General features: G+C 43.1%; 1 pseudogene; it reads left to right on the top strand.

The window, feature by feature from the left end:
- The first annotated feature begins 2,055 nt into the window (after positions 1–2,055).
- LOC138780353 (G protein-regulated inducer of neurite outgrowth 3-like) lies at positions 2,056–4,335 on the top strand (annotated as a pseudogene).
- The last annotated feature ends 1,955 nt before the right edge of the window (positions 4,336–6,290 follow it).

Genomic DNA, 6,290 nt, shown 5'->3' with positions numbered 1-6,290 from the left:
GGCTGATACTGCAGTACCAGCCTGATGATCTTTCACGCCGCCGCAAAGTTCTGATGAGGGCGCATCTGAGCACACCCGCATCAGAACTCCTCACAGCACACTATGAAGCTTGTGGACGCAGCAGCTCGCTCCATAGTGTGCACTGATAGGCTTTCTGCGGCTGCTATTCACTGAATAGCGGCCACAGAAAACTGACTGTGTGTACGCGCGTCCGCCGGCCGAGATCTCATAGAAAGCAAGGCAACATACTGTATGTTCTCGTACCAAGTACGGCCATTGTCGCCGATTGCAACATTGGCCGTTTTTTACAAAACATACATTGTGTAAACATAGCCTATAGCCGGATGGCTGACGTGAAGGGGTTCATTTAGGAAATTTAGAGGCCAAAAAAAAAACATCTTAAATTCTTTATCATGTTTTTTGCTCAAACTATTCCTGGACTCATTTAGGCCACTGCTATACTGTTGCCATGAAGGATGTAGTTGCTATGCATATTACATATAATATCAACGGAATCTACATGAATAAGAACAAAATTCCCAGCAGAACATTGAGCAGGCTATCACACTGCCTCTGCCAGTCCCCCTCCCCTCTTCTCAAAGTGTATAACAGGATAATGACTCCTCAAAGAAAGTGACACACGTACCCGCTCATCGACATGAAAAAAATATTCATACACCAGCAAACCAGGATGTTTACATGCCCATTGCAGGCACTTGGGGTGGGCAGGGGTTAGCACAGGCATTCTGCATTTCAGCTCCTTTTTATCTTTTTTGTTAGTTTGTCCTTCATTGCCCTTGTGCATCAATGGACTTTAGGTGCTTATGACCCATGTCATCATTCACTTGGACCACTTTTGGTAAGCTGTAACCACTGCATACTGGGAGCAACCCACAAGACTTGCCATTGTGAAATTGCCCTAACTCAATTTGGGCCTATCAATTATCCCAGGGCAGATTTTTTTGGCCCTGTCTGTAACTTACCCCTATTATCTTACCCTTTGCCAATGTCATGCTATTGTCATGAGATGTTACGAGTTTTAATGGTTTTAATGGTTTTTAACTAGGGATGGTCCAAACCGAGTTCGGTTCGGGTTCGTACGAACCCGAACCTCGAATGATTCCCACTGTCTGATTCCCCTTTCCAGTGTGCGGTCCTTCCACGGTATCCACCCGCTCCAACTGCGGGTGTGATACAGTGGAAGGACCGCCTGGAAACTGGGATTACAGCCATAGCCATAGGCTGTATCCCAGTTTTCCAGGCGGCTCCTCCGCCAGATCAGCCAGGAATCTGATGCCAGAGCGTTTCTGAGCGACAACCCGATACACGAACCGAACCTCAGGATTTCGGACCATCCCTGTTTTTTTGATGGCGGGTTGCCTGGGGGGAATTACGGCTCCAGGGGGTTTAGAGGGGGGTAGCAGTTCCAGGGCTGCTCCTTCACCAGGTATCGTCTAGAGCACAAGAGGAGGACCACCGAATCTTAAAAGTTTGCCTGCATAATAAAAAAGATCCCCATCCTGGCAGATTCCCGATGACAGCCCGGTTCCACAGTGAACCACAAACACAAGCAATGCTCCACAGCAAGCCCTGGGGACCTAGAAAGGACCCTAGGGTTGTCTATCAACTCTGCAGCCTGTGTCACAGAGACACAGACATAATGTATTAGCATACAGGAGTATGCTAATACATTATAACTTTAAAGTTATTTAATAGTGATCCCTTATATTGCTAAAGAAAAAGTTAATGAACAAAAAAAAAATAAAGTTAAACAATGAAGTATGAAAAACTGGAAAAAATAAAAACACAAAAAAAATTAGCTGGTAATTAAGGCCTTTTCAGTCCTGGTTTTAGGGGGTTAATGTCATGGCTCATTGTATATGTTGATGTTTCATGATGTTGATATACCTATTATTTATCAGATTTGTTTCTTATAATAGTGTTCCATTATTTTTCCATATTCTAATTTCTTTTCTTACACAGGTTTCTCCGATCTGTTGCCTTATAAACAATAGTAATTCTGCCTGAAGATTCTGTACCACAAAGTCAGATTCCATGGGGACTGTAACAGATCCTTCAGGATCTGACAAGTCATCCCCTACATCAATAGGGGAGGAATGCCCCGCTGGAGATATATCCCAGGAGGATACTCTCGAGCTTAAACGGGCAACCTCAAGCAACGGGAATGTGCATCATTCGAGTCCAAATCAACATGGACAACTCGTCTCTGGCAGAACGCTCTAAACTGTGCGAACCAGCAAGCAATAAACATTGTCATCATCATTGACTTGTACACAATCAGATACCATTTTATCCCTTATGTTTCAACAAGTAAAGAGACACAAGCCATTCATGAGACTAGTCAACATGCTGCCACTGATGACAGCCACAACACTAGCAACCAGTCCTATTGTACCATCTGTGTTACAGACTTGACATTGCCAATCCAGCAAACAGCAATAGAAGAGAGTCACTTGCCAAAATGTAACTGAGTTACAAATAGCAACAGAAAATCAAGTAGGGAGCAGTAGAACAAGCACACAGATATCCGAAATGTCAAAAGATGTGGACGTTACGTTATTAGACAATGATAAAAATGGACACTTCCTTCCCCTAGCAAGAAACGATAAGCGAGAACTACACAGACAGAACAAGTCTCAACTCAGATCCAGTACAAGATGTAGCAAATATAGAGGATCGTGACAATGAAGCTTTACCCAATCAATGTTCTCCTTTAGTCGGACTGAGGAGAGAGGATGAAACCAATGGGGATGATACTCTGGAAGTGCAGTTGGTTTGCAAGTTTAAGGAAATGGGTACAATGACGTCCCCTGGAGAGCTGGGCTAAGCAGGATGCCGAAGTACAAGCTGTAGCAAATGTAGAAAATAAATCGGTCTCGACAAGCCCAAGCATATATTCTGCATTTCTGAAAGCCTCTCCATTACTTAAGAAAGGCAAGAACAAGTGTGTATAATTTATCAGGGCAACCCGGGAATCCTCAGATGGACCGTGCTAATTTTGCGTTGCATTCCCAACTCTCTCAAACCACTTGACCCCGAAGTATGTTTCCAGCCTCCTGACGCAATGGGTCCTCAGCCTCTCCAGTTGCACACAAAAGTCCTCCTGATGTGATACGGTCCCCCTTTCAGAGACCAGAGCTGCCGAGAAATTCACAGGTTTTATATAGAAGTGAATTAGATGGACAGGGACTGTGTATTAGAGAAAATCACCCCAATCACCCAATGCCACAGATGCAAAAGGCTAATGCCTCTCCAATTTTAATGAATGTAAAACCTGTTTACCAAATCAACATAGAGAATAGCAATCAACCTAAAGCTTCGCAGATGACGAAGGACAAGTTCAATGAGCAGTCCCAATTTAGGGCAGCTCATGATCTCGGCAGCAAAGCTAGGCTCCATCATTTAAGCGGAGTAGAACACATTCAGCTACATAACATTCGTCAAGACAATGAACAGACGGATACTCTAAGTGTCCCGGGAGAAGGTAGTTCTGATCGGAAACCTTTTCATTTTAAATTACCAACGAACAGGGTTCCACCCAGGCTATTATGACGACAGATATAAAAAAGCCAAGAAGGAAGAAAGGCCAACACCACTTCATGTTGAAGTTGAAGTTACAGCACTATTGGAGCCACCGGAGGTCAAGTAGAAGAAATCCTTGAAGTTTTGGAGGAAGGATCAAGATGAAGGGGAAAATGCCAAGGTCGAGTAGTTTAAGTCTGCAAACCAGACCAGCAACGGACTTTAATCAAAGCGCAGTTCAGCTCACACCCCGACTAAGAAAAGCTAGAGAAGAGAAAAAGGAACCAGTTTTTGGTCACCTTACCTACCTCTGAGCCTCCAAAGTCACATGGAAAAAGTCAAGTCCAAGTTCAAGTGGAGAGGCTAAAAGCCAGGCAAAGCAGCAGAAAAAAGTGTGAAAGATGTGGTATGGGATGACAGGGCATGACGTGGGAAGTTTATGGAGCTTCTATGGACCCAGAGGCCTTAGGGATTGCTATACAGAACCACTTGCAAAGACAAATCAGAGAACACGAGAAGATGATTAGGGCTCAATTAAAGCAAAACCGTAAATCAATTTGTTCCGATTCTTCAGGGAAAAAGCACAAAAGACGACAGCACAGGGTATTTCAATCCATACTGAAGAATTTTAGACGGCCCAACTGCTGTAGTCATCCCCCTCCTTCTGCTGTCTTAGAGTAACCTCTAAAATTGTTAAAATTTATTGCCACATCAACTAGTAGACGAATATGTTTCCTTGCACTTAAGAATGTCATGGATTTTGTGTTTTTTTTTTTTTTTATTTGATTACTGTACAGGGTTTAGGGTGATTGCTGCATCGCCCTTTTTTTGTAATTCAATACCATTTTTATTTTCATGATAGGGTGGATATTAATAGATAAATTCACACGTTGTCTTTCCAGCACCAACATTTGATAACTGTTTTATATGTGTTGAATTTGTATTTTCATCTCGATAGGCAAACAGAATTAGGCTAAGCTGCTGAAATGTCAATAAGTGTGCCGTTAAATGCAGTGCCAGAAACGCCTTTTCACAACGGCCTTTTTTGACTCTGACGTTAATAAAAGAATGAGTGGTGATGAGTTGTATATAAGAGCAATATAAAAGCAACACAGATGTCTGCACCGTGTTAGTATTACGTCCTCACCTTCAATATTAGTACACTCTCCTAATCCAGAAATAGGGTCTTGGTACGACAAGCAGCCCAAGAAAGAAAAGTCTAGACACATCCAATAACCACCCAAGTAGAGTTACATTTTGCACAGTATCACACTGTAGAATCTACATGATTTTTCTATTGCTAATGGTACATTACACTACAGTAGTAGGACTACTAGGGCTAAATCTGCATTTTAGCTTACACTTATGGGCCCTCCAGAGTCTTTTCGTTGACTTACTTAACAATCCTAAAGGTAACAATGGTAACAATACAAATATTATTACTATGAGAATTACTTTGGCAGTAAGCACACTACATTTACTACAGCAGTACATATATTCCACTTAAATTAGTACTAATATTACAACTACCAACACATTAAAGGAGAAGTCTGGTGTTTTCTAAAAGCCGTCAGCCTGCAGGGGGAGGGGGGAAATTTATTTCCAGTAACAACTCACCTGTCCCCATGCCTGTTGTGAGCAGCGGGAGCGTCCGCAGGGCCCGCATGAGCTCATGGATCTCCAGGGTGTCCACTTCCCAACCCAGCTAATGGACTGGCCCCTCAGCCAGTCAGTGACTTAGGCAGAACATCGCTCCAGTCACTGATTGGCTGATCAGCCAGTCCATCAGCCAGGACAAGCATTTTCCCCCAAGTCGTGACATCATCACAACTCAGGGGAAAATGACTTCCGGCGGGGTCCTGAGGCCGATCCAGCTTCTCACCGCAGGCACCGGGAGAGGTATAGTAAGTGCGTACTTGAAATCAATTTCCCCCCCCTCCTCCTGCAGGCTGAAGGCTTTTAAAAAATGCCAGACTTCTCCTTTAAGCATACCATGATCGCTAATGGTTATAATACTATCCTTCTGTGCACAATGTCACTTAGTACACTGTTTATCAAAGTTCCACCATAATGCAGCAAAAGGCATAGTGCTACCTGTAAAGAGTTACAACTACTGTGCCCACCCTTTAAAGAGGACCTGTCACCACTCCAGATCTGTCTGTTTTAGTAAATAAATGCAATGCCCATGAAATTTCTGAAATTCTGAATCAGCTATTTGTATAGCTGTGTGTTGTGCTGTTCCTGTGTTTATTCTAACTAGAGGTGTCTGACTCAATAACCAACTGTGTTACCAATTGGGGGCGTTTCTGGATATTGTCTGGCACGATCCAATCAGAGCTGACAGTGCCAAATAGTGTAGGGACACGCCTCCAACTGGCAACACCCAGTCATGTTTTAAAGGGGTTATCCAGCGCTACAAAAACATGGCCACTTTCTTCCAGAGCCCACTCTTGTCTCCAGCTTGGGCGGGGTTTTGCTGCTCAGTTCCATTGAGTGAATGGAGCTTAATTGCAAACAGTACTGAACTGGAGACAGAGTTGTGTTTTCTCTGAAAGTAAGTGGCCCATGTTTTTGTAGCACTGGATACCCCTTAAGAATAAGAATAAAACAGGAATAAAACATCACAGAGCGATAGGGAAATAATTCCATACTACAAGTATTTACTAAAACAGACAGGTCAGGAGTGGTAATAGGTTTCCCTTTAAAGAAGCAGCTCTATATTGATCGATTGATTGATTTTATTTTTT

Source organism: Dendropsophus ebraccatus, unplaced genomic scaffold (genome assembly GCF_027789765.1).
Source record: "Dendropsophus ebraccatus isolate aDenEbr1 unplaced genomic scaffold, aDenEbr1.pat pat_scaffold_815_ctg1, whole genome shotgun sequence".
NCBI classification, from domain to species: domain Eukaryota; kingdom Metazoa; phylum Chordata; class Amphibia; order Anura; family Hylidae; genus Dendropsophus; species Dendropsophus ebraccatus.
The sequence above is the reverse complement of the archived record's forward strand: the minus strand, read 5'-3'. Positions and strand labels throughout refer to the sequence as shown.